Below are 17,083 nucleotides of genomic sequence, written 5' to 3'. Positions count from 1 at the left end.
AACATAGCATCATGGATCGAGACCAAGTTTTGTTTTTATTTTCTCTCTTTTGTGATTTATGTTGTTTTTTTGGCCTTATTTAGCACGGATTTGGGCCAATTTTGATGAGTTCCTCTACATTAAACTCCTAGAACATTTAGCTACTTTTGTTATTTAATTTTTCTAGGACTATCGACATTTTTCCTAAAACTAAACTTGGTCGGGATAAATAGGTAGATAATTCAATATTAAATGTAAATTCCTAAAATACATATTAATACTTGTCACTTAATTTTCTAATCTGAAACCTAAATTTTTTCAAGTCATATCCAAAAGTTGCAACGAAAATTACATGATTGACGAAAAAGATAGATTTAAGGACACGACTTGCTAGATTAGTCACCTCTAATGTCAATTCTTCTTTAACGATAATGATGGATGTGTGCCATATGGGACGGATATAGTTAGGAGATTCGATCTAACTTATTGATTCTGTCTAAAAGATTTCTAATGGTAATTGATTTGTTTAGGGTAAAGGGAAAGAGGAGTTAGATGTTTTTGTTGGTTAAAGATTCTTTCCTTGAGTTATGGATTAGTTTTTTTTTAATAATGGTTGTTACAGTTACATTGTCTTATTTCAAATTCAAATCTAGAACAAAAAAATAAGACTGTAACCAGTTTATTATATAAGGTCGAGGTACTAAAAACATTAGGTTGTTCACGACACAAAGTCTCCTTCAAACATTCGACCATCTTATTTATTTCGAAAAGTACAACAAAAGAAACTCAAAAGAATGAGAGTCAAATGGATAGAGGCAGTCTACTTTTTTAATTAAGGCTGTCTATTATTTTGAAGTTCTCTGGCAATGAACAATTCAAGGGACAACATAAGGAGAGGAGCATATCTTGGGGTTCTGCCTTAATGAAATGATAGGTTTCACATTCGTGCATTGGGAGGAAATAGGACATTTTATTCCATTGTAAGTGAGGTCAATGTTGCTTACTTTTACATCGTCACATGGTAAGTGACGGCTGCAAATAAGTTTGATTGCCAGCGGAGTTGCAGAACTTCCTCTAATGTTCTTGAAGCTCACTATACTCATCTTAATTTTTTAAGGAATCTGAAAATTAAAATGAGACAACAAATGGTTTATTTGTGAAGTTGTAATGAAAAAATGAATCAAAGGTTCGAGAATGCGATCTATACCTACCGATTGCACTGATTCCACGGACAATACTCTTGGTCTATTAGAATAGGGTTGCTAACATTGACCATTATAATGTCCAAAAAGTGCATATTGGTGGCGGTGCCGCTAGCCGCAGAAGCTGGCCACGTTTTGATCCTGATACCATTAGTGGTGTTATTTAACGTGCAGTTCTTTACGATGACACCTTCAACAGGTTCTTCGTTAGTGTATCTTCCAAGACTTCCGATGCTTATTCCATGTCCTGGTCCACACGTCACATTGGTGACTTCAATTAGTTTGCTTCAATCTCCAAGAGAAATGCAATCATCTCCAATTGCAATTTTGGACTTTGTGATTGTGATCTTATTTGATCGACCGATGTGTATTCCATTAGTGTTGGGATTGTTTTCGGGTGCCATTATATTGATATTATGGAATGTGAGGTTGTTGCAGCCGATGATGTTGATATAGAAGTTCTTGCTATCAAGTGATGTTATTCTCTTAACGGTTGAATTGGTGATGAAGTTGAACCTCAAACTCTAAACATTTTGTATAATCAAATAATATTTTGTGAGAGTCGGTAATGATGCTAAAAATTTGAATAGAACCCAATAAAATTGAAAACTCAAAAAAAATTTACTTTTTTCGTGGATTGTTTAAAGATTATCCTCTAGAAAATGAAGAACATTGACCAAATCGTAAATGTCAAGACATGTAAGAGGCTCTTTCAAAAACAACAAGATGCATGAGATTGAGAAGGAAAGCTAAAGGAATATTACTTACAACCCGGAGTTGGGCACAATTTATGCATTTGTGGCAATCGTTCCTTTTCCAAGCTGCCTTTCCTTGGCCATCAAAAACTCCTTCACCTGATAATGTCAATCTATCAACACGTGCAAAAGTGATCCAATTATCTCTGGGAAGACTTTTTAGTGCCTACAATGTTCCTCCAAGTTGAAAGTCAATTGGGCTATTACAAGGTCCTTCAAACTTCCCTTGCTTTACTCTAAATATCCCTCTTGGAATAAAAATTGCACTATAACGATTGGACGTGCATGCATCCCTCCATGCATTTGCTAAAGCCTACATTTCACAACTAACAAAAACTTATAGCAAACAATTGATCAGCTCAACTAGTGATAATATTGATGTTCATATTATATATTTACCTTCATGATGTCAGTACCAGACACTATGTTACCATATCTTTTCAAAGAAAAAACAACATCGGCACTAGATTGAGCATCGACGGTAGGAGCTAACAATAGTAACATCAAAATTGTAGCGGCCAAGAAACTTGATTTGATCGTACTCATGAAGCCTTTGCTTTCTTTTCTTTTTTTATGTATATCATTTGAAAACTAGTGAGAGACAATGATATTTCGTTTTAGATTTGGAACTTTTTATGTAGTTAATACAAATTGAAAAATAGGAATCAAATTGAGTTGTTTTTAGCATATTTTGTCTTTACCCACATGTTTGTTAAGAAAATTTCAAGAGGACGCCAAACATAATATTGTTCGAAACTAAACACGCTTAAAATTGTAGGCATATTATGGTAGGCATACGCTTAAAATGACTTGTATGACTATAATAAAGCAACAAAATCACTTGTCTCAAAGTATGGTATTGTAACACCAAAAAATGAAAGGAATTAGACTAACAAGAATAAGCCGCCCATGTAAGACCTAAATGATCAAAAGGGGAGGAATTAAAGGATTAAGGAAGGATGATGATCTCAAGCAAGTCATTTTTATACCCTAACAAGTAATGTTAAGGTGTTTAAGAACTATGTAGAAAGGATTGGAAAGTAAAAGTAAGTGAAAAGGGCAAAAAGGTCATTTTACTAATTATTAAGGACCTTCCCGAATTTTTAGTTGCTTATCTAGAAAGAATTTAGAGATGCTCAAGAAAAAATGACCAACATGAGATAAAAGATTTTTAGAAAAATTATGGATTTTTCAGGAAATATAATATTAAAATATTCGGAAAGCGGGAAATGACCCAAATACCCCTGGAAGAATGTATAATTACGAAAATGGCCCTCTGATGCATCTACAGTGACCATCTGAGAAATATCTCACGAAACTCAAATCCCAGCCATTGGATCTTCCCCAAATTTGGATATGATCTAGAAGATGGACAGATCATCACATCAAACGGCTATTTTGCAAAACCAAAGTCGGTGAGGCTCTGACTGAAGTAGATATTTCGGGCGGATTTTCCAGAAAATCTAACTGCCAATTCACGACGATTCTGGAGCTTTCAATGTCGGTTTAAGCTTGCCTATAAAGTCTGGAGTATGAGAAACAATATGGAATAAGACTCGAGCAAGGTCGAGCACCCATTCGAGAGTTATGAGAGTTTAGTTTGTGGGTCTCCTACTCTCGGGTTTCTTCCAAATTTGAGAGCAATTCTTCACCATTCCTCCTTAAACTTATTCCAATAGTTTCCAAACAAGATTACCCACAAGTTATATGAAGGAATTGAGAGCTGAAACGTCGTAGAACAAGATACCCATGATATCGGAAATCCGGCGTTTCGAGTGAGTTGCATACCGAGAACGATTTCTGAAAATTAAGGTTCCACACTCAAAGACATTCCTCCAAATCAATTCCTATAGCTTGATGAAAGGATATTTAAGAGGTTCCATGAAGAAATCGAGCCTTGAAAACTCCTAGAATCGGCTACCCGATAAGAAATCCCCTGTTTTAGCTCTGGCGAGGAAAATGATTTTGGACGAACTTTGGAGGCTAATATCTTAGGCTATGATCCAAGAAAATGTATGAAATCAATCTCAAGCTCTTCCTTGTAATAGGCTAATATCTTAGGCTATGATCCACCAAAAGGTATGAAATCAATCCCAAGCTCTTCCTTGTAATATCATCGTTAAGTTTCATGAAGAAATCGAGGGGATAAACGAAGAGATCGGGGCTGTGGAAGGCCACTTCCAGACGGCGGCGCAAAGGACGAACGTGTCTTCTTCCTGTCCAGAGGAAGAAGACGATGACGTGGCCGGTTCAGTTGAACCGGCCAAGTAAGCCCAAAATTTGGTCTTCCCTCAGTGTTTTTCAATTTTAACCCCCTTCCAGGCTAGTTCTCATGATATACCTTTATGGTTCTAGAAACTAGACACAATAAGGAGTCTATAGAAGGAAAAGTGAAGTAATTCAAATACCGGAAGCTCAAGAACGGAGGTCCTGAACATCAACAATGAGGTAAGTAGCCACCTTGGACTTTTCTTAAGAAATACATGTAGGAATCGCTTGGATTTTCATATGAACCATAAACCAAGTATTACACAAGGATCTATGAAAAAAAAAACTCAAAGAACCGTAAGTTAAGGCGCTGAACCGACCAAATTGCTCGGGATTTAAGGAACATTAAAGTAACCCACTAAATGAGCCCTGATGTCTATGAAACTTTAATGATGAGCCTATTATAGCATGTTTAGGTTATATGTGAAATTTAGTGGTCAATGGATAAGGATAATTAGGTAAACCAAGAAACGGGGCAAAATGACCATAATGCCCTTAAGGATCTCTACCTACGGTTCATGAGCTAGATGACCTCCAAATACTATGAAACTCCACAGTAGATGTTATTGTATGATGATTGATGAGGTGGTGAAGTTTGAAAGTCACTGGAACTCGTTAAGTACCAAAACCAAGACTTAGGGGTAAAATGACCATAATGCCCATAAGGAAGACTACCTACGGGTTAAGTCCTAAATGACCTCCCAACATTATGAAATGTTGTATGAATCTTTATCTCATGATGTTGTATAAGGTAATGAAGTTTGGGAATCATTGGGAAACGTTAGATAGCGAAACCAAGATATTGGAAAAAATGTACATCACGATCCACATGACTTTACCTCCTAGGATGACTAACGAGGTACCCATGAAATAAGAAATTCTCCCATAGGTATCCTTGGTTGCTAATAAGATTCTAAGTGTACAAGGTTCCGTTGGACTATTCCTAAGAAGAACCTTTAGGTTCCAACCTTGACCCAAGACGTTATGCATAAACCTAGGATCCCCAAGAGTACAAGGAAACACCTAGATTAATGTAGATGGTATGCTTAACAAGTTGCTAGGATCCATGCTCGGAGTAACCATTATCTCCCATCACGAAGTGTACCACGAGATTCCTATTCCTCTTTAGGTGAGATGCCCTGCTATATGTACCACGAGTAGGTTGTCATGATGGACTTATTATTTTCCTCACCTAAATGAGATGCTCTGCAACACGATATGCTAGCAGGATGCCACGTTTGTGATAATGTCACCTATGCACTCATGGGGAGAAAACTAAGGGTTACTTTAAAAGTGTTTTCAGGACTAAAACACGATATATGACATGACAACCTCTAACGATTAGTTCCTGAAAACGAAACAAGAAGTCATATCCTAGCTCAAGGTCTAAATATGCTCCAAATCACCAACCATGTCCTATAAGGTTTATTTTATATGACATGAGAATAAGCTCAAGATTTCAAGTTGGTTGGAGCAAGTTTGGAATATAAGCCAAGATGGAACTTAAAGAAACGCCTAAAGAAAACATGTCAAGATTCAAGACCCTTCTAGAATCCTCTAAGGAGCCCATTATGAACTTATGACCTTCTAGAATAATTCAAGCTAGTTATTACGATGGGTTCATATGATCACGAATGTATATAACGACTTACGCCTAAAGAAGATAAGAATCTTAGCAACTTATAAGATTAAGAACCAAGAACAAGTTATACAACCACCAAGACAAGAAGAATGTTAGGTACCACTCAAACATAAGGGACCAAAGTCCACAAGACTCAAAATTCAAGAATGCTAGGTATTAATCTAAGCATGTCTAATTGTGGCCCATAACTCCCACCATGCGGTGCTTTCTAAGGAGGATTTTTTCCTCCTCTAGGTGGGATGCCCTGCACCATGTTTGCTTTGCAGGATGTCACGTTTGGCCTCATTCCCCTCACCTAGATGAGATGCCCTACGCCATGTTATGATTTGCAGGATGCCATGTTCATGTATGCACCGATCACGCGACCTATATGGTCTATGTTATATTATGTGACCTTTATGGTCTATGCCATGTTCATGCATGCATCGATCACGTGACCTTTATGGTCTATGCCATGTTCATGCATGTATCGATCACGTGACCTTTATGGTATATCATGGGGAGAACCTATGGCCACAATGGAGCAAGAAGAGAGTAAGTTACCCTAGCCATGAATTAAGATTCTCCTAAGACCTCCCATGGTACGTCATGTGTATGACTTAGACTACGTTGCTTGGAACGTAAGAAGCCTTGAGCGTAGGTATTAAGACTGTGTCGCTTGGAATGTATGAAGCCTCAGACACAGGTTGACAAGTTTATGTCTAGTACCGTAAATCATAAGGGGAGTGTCTTGGAGAACGAATTAAGAACTTACAACAAGAACAAGAATAAGAACAAGAAAAACAAAAAGTGTGGTACCCTAGCATATCAAGGACACGATTAAGAGCCTACAAGTAGGCTGCTTACTGAGTCTTGTACTCATTCTTTATTCTCCATTTTTTCAGGAAATAAGAAGCTGGTCAAGGTCGGGAGCGGACTCTGGAGCTGGTGCCATAGACAAACCTCACCCATCGTCCTTCTACCCTTTTGTGTCGTCCCTTAACTTGTGTTTTAACTGTTATGTTGTGTTTTAAAATACTTTGTATAAACTTTATTTTTGTTTGATATGTTTTAAGTTTTGGTTGTTTTATTTTGTTGAAAAATTTACCCGTCTTTTTAGAGTCATCGAGTCAGCCCGATCTTTACAGGTATGTCCCTAAAATGGTAGATATATTGAATCGGCTAAAAGAGTCATTCTCACCCATGTAAATTAAAGGACAAGCTCTCACAAGCAGAAGTTCATAACTCACTCAGGATTAAGATCAAGTCGCATATGATCATCATGTGAAATATTAATCTTCTCAATTAACGGATTTATAAAGAAATTTTAAATATTTTTTGGTTCTGTCTTATACAAACTCATTGTATATGATACCCCCACTTACATATCTCCACATGAACGATTTGGATAAAATCATTTGTAACGATTACAAAGTGAGCCGTATCAATAGTGATACCAGGATAAAGCACCCAACTTTATCCATATACTATAGACTCTTTAGGTTATTACTTGAACACGATTCTCTTGTATGCACCCAACTTTATCCATATACTATAGACTCTTTAGGTTATTACTTGAACACGATTCTCTACTATGTCAACCACATATTGTTCGAGATTACATTAATAACCTTTATTTTCATACCATGGATAACAATTAAATTACAAATAAAATAATAAAAATTATAGTTAAAAAGTAAATAATTAATTAAGAGGCTTTAGAGCATAAATCTCAACAATCTCCCACTTGCTCTATACCCAACACCTTCTCTCACTTGCCCTAGAGAAGATGAGACATGTCTAGTAATCCTAGACATTCTAGATGACCCTCAAACACTTTAGCCTAGAGAGTCATTTTATATAAAACAAAATAATTATCATTAAAAGTCATTTTGGTCACAGCCACGATGCTTTCTCTCTCAATATCATTTTTTATAGATTGATCTTTTAAATTTCCTTCATATTAGTCTTTGTATCACTATCATCACAATGAAAGTGACAAACTAAATCACATGTGAAACACCTTTCAAATGTTTAAGAAATGATTACAACAGGAGAGAATAATAATAATAGACTCTAGAATTACAACAGGAGAGAAAGTCTACTTCTAGCTACTTTCTCCCATTAAGTTCAACTCTTTGTCATGAATCCTGTTTTGAAGATCTATATCTTCTTATCTATACATAATTTTTCTTTTGTAGGTCAATTCATATCGTATGAGTTTAACCTCATCAAGAATATCTACAAATCTCTGGATTTTATGACTTTAAAATATTTATCCTTCGTCATCATCCCTTATAACTATTTTGAGGGTAATAAGTCCTTAAATTGGTCATCTAACATGACAATTTGAATTTTAGTAGGATTGAATCATCTCATAATTTCTCCACTACAATGAGACTTATTGAATTAATGACTAGGATCCACTTGACTCTCAAGCGAAATTAAATTATTAACAACTTTGGTTAACTATTAAGGGCTCCACTTGGAACTATTTAATTAACACTATCTCACCTTATTATAAGTGTATGTCCTTCTATGAACTTCTTTAGAAAATTACATTTGTCATACCAATATGTTTTTCTATTTAGAATTAAATAAAGGACTATTTTGTTTCTCTTTAGGAGTAGCCTACAGTTAGGCATAATTTTGAACATATTTGTCTTAGCATATATGCTTGATTACAATTATTGAAGTGTTGTAAACTAAGTTTACTACATTTCCGTAATTCCAAAAATTGTCTCATAGACAATTTTGAAGGCAATCATGTTCACTGTGCAATCTCGATTGCAAATCCTAACAAGAGTTCAATAATAGTGTATAATTTTTTTTTAATACGTGACTATATCTAATATAGTATTGTTTTCTCCTCTTACATCACAATTTTACAAAATTGTATTATGTTGAGAGTTGGAAATAAATTCCACCTTCTATCAACTAATTTTAGTACACGATATTCTCGGACTATTGACAGATGTCCTTCTCGTACTATCAACTAAACCTTAAACCCTAAACCCTAATATTAAATGATTACATATATTCCATAACTAATTAAAACTAGAAAAAGAAAATATAAACTAACTAAATCTAGAGAATAAAATAAAATATACTACTCTTCAAATTTAAAATATCTAATATATATTCCCTAACTAATATATTCTTCAAATATTAAATGATTACCTATATTCCATAACTAATTCAAACTAGAAAGAAGTTGCACTAAATTCTAACATCTACATCATCAAGTATTTTTCAAGAATTACATATCAAGTGTAATGAAAAACAAATCTTGGTAGTAGATCTTATATCAGCTATAAGGGGTGTCATCTAGTCTCCACAAAAAATCTAGTAAATCAAATTTACTTTCATTTAGTTTTTTTTCCATAGAGTAATTTGGAAAATTTCTTTCACTATAAGCTAGGAACTATTTCCTATCAATAGCTTCAGTCATAAAATTTTTCTTGAATTTTATAATACTTAATTTCAGATTATTTAAATAAAATTTAACTTCTATGGAGTTAATCATCTCATATGTTTTTTGTCTTTTTCTTATCTTTTAGTCATGACATCCAACATATTAACTAGAAGATATGAACAAAGCTTTCTCATCACCTTTGATTCATCAATCATGTGCTCTTCGAATAATTCGATTCACAATAGGTCTTGAGAACATTTCAAAATAAAGACAAAAAAAAAAAAAAAAAAAAATACACTTCCGTCATAGTGCTAATATTATTTTTTCAAGTATTAAAATTTTCTCAACACAGTAGTGAAAATTAACAATGGAGAGATCTTGAACATTATATTTGAAATATATAAAATATTATTTAATTACAAAGTTCAAATATAAAATATTATTTAATTACAAACCATCAACTATCCATTCAATTTGAGCATGAGAACAAACAATTTTATAAAATGAACCCTATAAATCATTTCTAATGCTATATCACAAGTGCAGCCGTAGGGTAGGTCAAGTGTTCCTTCACTAAACTGATACAATCTCAACCAAACATTATATCAGAATAACTCTTATTCCTATAATATTTAATTACCATTAGTTCAATCGAGAACATCATTAACAACCTTAATGATCTATTCGTAAATGTAACCCATCATTTTAGATCTTGTAATTTTATATGCTTGATCCACTCTTATGTCTCTACATATAGTTCAAGTATTCATACTATAGCCAGAGTGTTCTTAGTTTATTGGATTTAGATTAATGATAGTAAAGTTCACTTTATTCAAAAACAATCTTTATTGGTTTGGTCTCGTTTCCTCTTATAGAATCATTTGCAACCAATAGGTTTTACTCCATCTAGTTGATCTACAAGTTCCCAGACTGAATTGAAGTACATTGACTCCATTTCAAGATTCATGGCTTTAATCCACTGATCTCTATCTTCATCATTCATTGCCTGTTTATAGGTCAATGGATCCTCAACGCCAACATCAAGTATGATGACTTGAGTTTCTACCAAACCCAAGTAACGATCGGGTTGAGTTATAACCCTCCCACTACGTCGAGGCATTCTCAACTCTTGAAGAATGTGATTGACCAGAAGTGTCAGCTCCATCAACAACTCTTGTTGAAGGACCAGCTTAATCAACAACTCTTGTTGTTTTATCAGTAGCTTCTTTAGAAATCTCACTTAATACTAGTTTGCTGCAAGGTTGATGATTTCTTACGTGGTCTTTGTAACGACCCTAAATTTCCACATACTCAGAGTCGCTACTAACGTCTCATGCTCATCTATAATGCAGAAATATAACTCTTACATGAACATAGTTGATAACGTTAACTTCAAAAAAAACGTTTAAAACAACTTCTTCTCTGGAAAACTGAAATTTAGAGAAAACAAAAATAAATACAAAATAATTTAAAACAATGAAATGCAAAACAACCTATTCTAACTTAAGACTAGAAATTTAAATATGAATCTACCCTATGCACGTGCCACAGTCTCTGCTCGCGATGCCGCCGTCCTCCGTACAAGTGCGCCTTGCCTTTACCTGAAAAATGATGTGGCACACGGCTTGAGTATTTCAAAGAATACTCAGTAAGTGGCCCCACTATAGGGGCCATGCAAATGCAAACACATGCAATCATGATTTAGGGACCTATCTCTAATCATCTTAGGGGTGGCCTCCAGTCTTGGACAAATTGGATGTGTAGTACTTCCCTACACACGACTCACACGTACGAGTGTGAATCCCTAGGGCGCTCGCACACCCCCTGGACCCTCTGGTCAAGCTAATCTGTAGCGACGTCCGGAGGTCAGCGGAACTCCATAGTGTCATGCACCTCATGAACGCCCTCATCTGTGTGCTTTTGCACCTGTGCGCATACGCGCTCATCATACGGTTCGCGTCCGCACTCATCATCTCTAGGGGAAGTAGCCCTATGCTTATGAACATACAATATGCATGAGGTCCCTCTAAATCCATCATAATGTCTCTTCTGACACAACCCTCTAGTCTCATCTCTTTGTTACTCTAGGTAACACATATTCGTGGATATTTATATTAATATCATTTTCACGCTCTTAGGGTTGTGTCCTATGTCGATCTAACGACATGATGCAATATGGCACTCATCATCATATAGCATGCTCAATATGGAAAACGTCATCATATTAAGGTAAACGTCACGCAATCATCATACTCATCATATTGCCACAAAGTGCATCAAACATATCAAGTACGACATTCATCAAAATATATATATACTGAGCACATCATCAGGTATCATAACCCACACATCATCATAACTCATACATCATCAAAGTCATACATCATACATTATCATAACTCATCTACCGCATCGTACGACATAGTTCATACATCATCGTAACTCATACAATTTTTAGCCTATCCTATAGTAAGGCCACTTACCTAGTTGGCCTCAGCCGAAGTATTCCCTAATTTAATTAACGTAAGCACCCGTTCCTCGAGAGCTGCTCCAAAGGTTGCTGGAGCTCGCTTCATATCCCACCGTTCGTCACATTTTGTTAGTATTTCACATTTTAATTAATAATCCAACTAACAATGTGAAATACAGCTCTAAAACGGTCTCAGTAAAAATCGAATTCCAAGTTTTCATTGTTTCTAAATTTTCTAAAACTCAAATTGAAAATATGTCAATATTATTTCATGCTTCTTTGAATCATTCAATCCAACTATGGTTTGTTATAATATTATATTCTTTGGATGCAAACAATAATAATTTTTCACATCTTCCATTTTCCTTCTCTTATGTTGTACCTTTTGTTCTCTTCTCTCTGTATTTTTTTTTTCTTCCTATAAATGATTATGCAATTATAAAACAAATTTCAATCAGTTCTGTTCTCCTCTCTTTCCACTCTCTAATTAACAGAAAAATATTTTCAATCTATTCTTTTTTCTTCTCTTTCCTACAAACTACTATTATTGCAGTTGGAGGTGTTGGGGAAATATTTGGGGAAGGTGGAGAGAGGGTCGATAACTTTTTTTTTTTTTATAATTATTATTTACTTATTATTATTATTTTCTTTTTTTTTTTTCGGGTCGTTACAGTCTTCCTCTAAGAATGTAGCATTTGTTGATACGAACACTCTATTTTCTTGAGGGTCATAAAACAAACCACCTTTCGTCTCTTTGGGGTATCCTACGAATAGACATAATTTTGAACGACGTTCTAATTTCTTGGGGTTTTGCAACAACACATGTGCTGGACATCCCCAAATTCTTAAGTGACGTAAACTACCTTTACGCCCTTTCCATAACTCATAAGGTGTTTTTGAAACACTCTTAGTAGGAACCATGTTCAAAATGTATGTAGAAGTCTCCACTGCATATCCCCAAAACGGATCGGGTAATTGAGCGAAACTCATCATAGACCGAACCATGTCTAACAGAGTTCTATTTCTCCTTTCTGATACAACATTTTGTTGAGGCATACCAGGGGCTGAGAGTTGAGATCTTATTCCATGTTCTATCATATAGTTCTGAAATCTTAAGTCCATGTACTCTCCTTCTCGATCTGATCGAAGTGTTTTAATAGTTTTACCTAATAGATTCTCAACCTTAGTCTTATACTCTCTAAAATTTTCAAGAGCTTCGAACTTGTGACGCATTAGGTAAAGATAGCCATACCTTGAATAATCATCAATAAAATTGATGAAATATTCATACCCTCCTCGTGCTTTGAAATTCATTGGACCACAGAAATCTGTATGCACGAGTTCTAAGGTTTCTTTGGCTCTATAACCTTTTTCGGAAAACGATCGTTTAGTCATTTTACCCTCAAGACAAGACTCACATGGAGGTAAAGAGTTGTCTTCTAACTCATTTAGAAGTTCTCTTTTAACCAATCTCTCAATCCTATTGAGATTAATGTGGCCTAGTCTTAAGTGCCAAAGATAGGTATTAGGAGAAATCTTTTGTCGTTTATTTTGAGTTTCAGCTGTTTTAAACATCTCGGTATTTAAAATAGCTTTTTTTTCGCTCGGTTTTAACATATATAACTTGTTTTCTAGTTTTGCAGAACAAATATGAATACCTCTTTTGCAAATGAACACTTCATTGATTTCAAAAGATACTTTATACAATTGCTCTAATAAACAAGAGATAGATATTAGATTTCTTTTTATTTCAGGAACAAAAAGTACATTATCTAATATAATGAATCTATCTCCAAAAAAAACAACTTTAAATTTTCTACTGATCTTGCTGAGACAACCTCTCCTGTTCCAACCCTAAGTGTTATCACGCCGTCCGCAAGCATTCTCCAGGAGCTAGTTTCCTGGTAAAAAGAACAAATATGATTAGTCGCCCCTGAATCTAGTATCCAAGTTGAGTTGTCAAACTCTACTAAAAATATTTCTACAACGAGTAAATCATATTTACCTTGTTGTGTCTTTTCGACTTTCTTCTCTGCAAGGTATTTTGGGCAATTTCTCTTCCAGTGCCCATTTTCGTTGCAATGGAAACATTTTCCTTTATCTTCTTTTTGAATCTTGTGTTTGCGGTTAGTAGGAATCTTATTTTTCCCTTTACCCTTCTTCTTCATCAAAACACTTTTAGAAGTTGAAGGTCCAGACTTATTTTTGGAGGACGATCCTCGTAGTAATTTCTTTGAGATAACAACATTTGCTTCTCCTATTTGTTCCTTGTTCGTTAAGAGGGACTGATAAGTCTGTAGCTCATTGAGAAGAGCAGTCAAGTTATATTCTATTTTGTTCATTACCACATTGGTGCAGAACTTGAAGAAGCCCTTCGGAAGAGACATCATGATAAAACTGACTTGAATCTTCTCATCAAAGATAGCTTCATTTTCTTCTACCACATTGAAATGGACCATCATGTCCAGGACATGTTCTCTAATTGAGGTCCCTACTTTTATACGGCAGTTGTAAATGTATTTTATGGCTTCATGTCTAAGGGAGAAGGACGGTTGTCCAAACATCCCTTTTAGAGATTCCATAATCTCTTTAGCAGTACCCATAACATCGTGTTTCTTAGCCAAAACATCAGATATGCTGGCTAGAATGTACACTCGGGCTTTGTCATTTGCCTTTATCCATCTGTCATACGCATCCTGAACTGTTCGGTTTGCATTTGAGCTGGGGTTTGGAGGACACTCCTAAGTTAAAACAAACCTTAAATCATCAATTATCAGTATTGTGTTTAGGTTTGATTTCCAAGTTGCGTAATTGTCGCCGTTTAATTTCTCAGAAGCGAGTAATTGTACTATTGAGTTTGTGATGCTGTGATATAAAGAAAATTCTATTAGTTATTTGACTTAATCCTGTTGAATCCAATCAGTTTTAGCAAATGTAATGTACCCAAAAATTATTAATTTGCAACGATACTTTAGTGAGTTAGAGCAACTGCTACCGAGGGGCAGTCAATCACTCATTCACTAAACCAAGACATTCTTGACTTAAACACTAGTCCCAGAATAACTCTTGTTCCTACAGTGTTTTTAGTTATCATTATTTTGGTCAAGAATATACTAACTCTTAGTAATTCTTCGTAAGTGTGACCCGCCATTTTCAGACCTCAAAGATCGGTCTCAACAATGCTATCGAATGAAAAAGCCAAAGTTGGGAACGGATCTAAGAAATCCTATCCATTTCTGGAGTTTGCGTTGTTTCGACTCCCATGTTACGACCCTCCGAATGGGTAGTTGCTCTAGGGCAACATGCAGGCGGAACATGGGAATCTCACGGTGCAACCTAGTGGTGGAGACCATAGGACGTGTTGATATACTTCCTTCTCCCACTTACTATAAATACTTTCTCTATTCACCTTGTTATTGACTCATGCAAATACCTTTCGAATGGAGAACGCTCCCAGGGCGACACGAGGCCGAGCATGAATCTCACGGTGTGAATTTTTCAGAGAGCGTAAAAAGGAAAACAATGTATCTTATATACCTTTTTCCTCCCACTAAGTATTTTAGACAGTTGGGTATACTCATTACTTAAGTATATTCCGGCTAATTAAATATAACCTAAGTCTAGGTGATTTTTCCAAAACTTACATCACTCAAGCATGCTCATAAAACTGGGCTAACTAAGCTCAAGTACTGGTCCGATCTCTAGGTAGTAGGTGTTCCGTAAACCGTCAACTTAAGTACCTCCAGCCTTAGACAAGATCGTGCCAGGTGAGCTTTCTCGTAACCACAATTTTGTAAGACATCGACCTATTTTAACTTTTAAAATTGATCGTGCTCGGTTCTTAACCCTAAGTGAGCATGCACTTATCTTTATTATAGATTTATTTGCTTATTTTTCTCATTCCTATAAATATGTCTCTTTGGTTTGTATTTTATGATACAATTCTATGTACAGTGTATTGTAGTAGTCTTTTCTGTTCTCTTCCCTAGTTGCTTGGGTGTTTATTTGTTTTGGCAATTCAAGAATTAATATGTTTTTAGTTTCAAGTAGCTCTTGTAGCTTAGTTGGTTAGAGCACCCGTTTAGTAAGCGGGAGGTCTTGAGTTCAACTCTCAACAAGAGTATTATTGCCCTCTAGTATGTTTCCAATAGACCTTGCTCCCCACAATTGTGGGCTATTAGTTGTTTACACATTATTTTAGGCTTCGATACGTAGTTTTTTGAAGTGGTTCTTGTAGCTTAGTTGGTTAGAGCACTTGTTTTGTAAGCGAGAGGTCTTGAGTTCAACTCTCATCAAGAGCATAAATTCATTTGTTCTCTTGACTTAGCTTTCTTATTGTTTTTGGGTTATTAGATAATTAAGATCTAAATATCTTATTTTTTAACAATGTTGTTTGATTGAATTCTAAAAGTTTTATAACATTGGGTCATTTCGTATCAAAGCTTTAGGTTCTAGGTAGGCCAGCAAACACAGTATACAAAGTATATGTTGCTCAATGGCCATTAGAGACAAAAAAGTGAAGAAAATGAAAAATAAAAAAAAATATTTGACGCGGATAGAGAGACTAAAAAGAAAGATGATTCTAGTTTTTTAGGAGAACAATGTTTTGTATACAAAAGGTACATATACAGAAACTTGGAAGTAAAAGAATTTTCTTTCTAAGGGGAGCACTCAAACTAAGTGTATCTACCTTTTCGATTGAATTCTTGCAGAAAATTAAAATGCTTATTATAAAGCAAGTTTGAATAATTAATTTCAACTCATGCCAATATCTAACTCATGGAAAAAAATAAGACCAATGGGCTGCAAAGGAAGTGGCACTCCCATTTCACTTTTACATCCATGCATGACCTAAAGATAAAAGGGAAGACCTCGACAAGATTAAAACCACGGAATGAAAATAATTTTAAGTTTGCATTACAAGGAAATCAATTGAATTCGATGACGAATCCTCTTGAAGAATGGGAGAATGAACGAATAATGTGTCTTAATTATGCCACAAAAACTTCTTGGTGGATAATAAGATTGTAGGGTACGTGTTTAAATAGTCAGTCATGTTATTAGTATGGTACAAAGATTTTGGATATTAGAATGAAAGTTGAATAGTATGCTTCTTTACCCATGAACTTGTTCTTTTGCATTTCTTGTGTTTAGATTTACGTGCTAGAGTTATGCAAGTAGTCTTGACCGAGTTATTCTGTGAAGCGATTCGAATCATGAGTTTATAAATGAGTTTTTTTTCTTTTCTTTTTACTCTTTATCTTGATAATTGAGGTAATCGGTTCAAAAACTTTCTCTTGGATTGATTGCTTATCGTTTTGTGGTTTCTTGGATAATTTAGATCTAAACATCTTGTTCTTCAAAAGTAATATT

The 17,083-nt window shown here is 35.1% G+C and overlaps 2 non-coding genes and 1 pseudogene across 2 annotated transcripts; 2 read left to right on the top strand and 1 right to left on the bottom strand.

The window, feature by feature from the left end:
* Positions 1-854: 854 nt before the first annotated feature.
* On the bottom strand, positions 855-2,482 carry LOC147789962 (exopolygalacturonase-like; annotated as a pseudogene).
* Positions 2,483-15,759: 13,277 nt separating this feature from the next.
* TRNAT-AGU (transfer RNA threonine (anticodon AGU)) lies at positions 15,760-15,833 on the top strand. Its single transcript has one exon. It is a non-coding gene; the product is annotated as a tRNA-Thr (tRNA).
* Positions 15,834-15,937: 104 nt separating this feature from the next.
* On the top strand, positions 15,938-16,011 carry TRNAT-UGU (transfer RNA threonine (anticodon UGU)). Its single transcript has one exon. It is a non-coding gene; the product is annotated as a tRNA-Thr (tRNA).
* Positions 16,012-17,083: the final 1,072 nt, after the last annotated feature.

Source organism: Cucurbita pepo, chromosome 12 (genome assembly GCF_057944985.1).
Source record: "Cucurbita pepo subsp. pepo isolate OVF chromosome 12, ASM5794498v1, whole genome shotgun sequence".
Taxonomy (NCBI): domain Eukaryota; kingdom Viridiplantae; phylum Streptophyta; class Magnoliopsida; order Cucurbitales; family Cucurbitaceae; genus Cucurbita; species Cucurbita pepo.
Note: the sequence above shows the minus strand (reverse complement) of the source record. Positions and strands in the feature narration are given on the sequence as shown.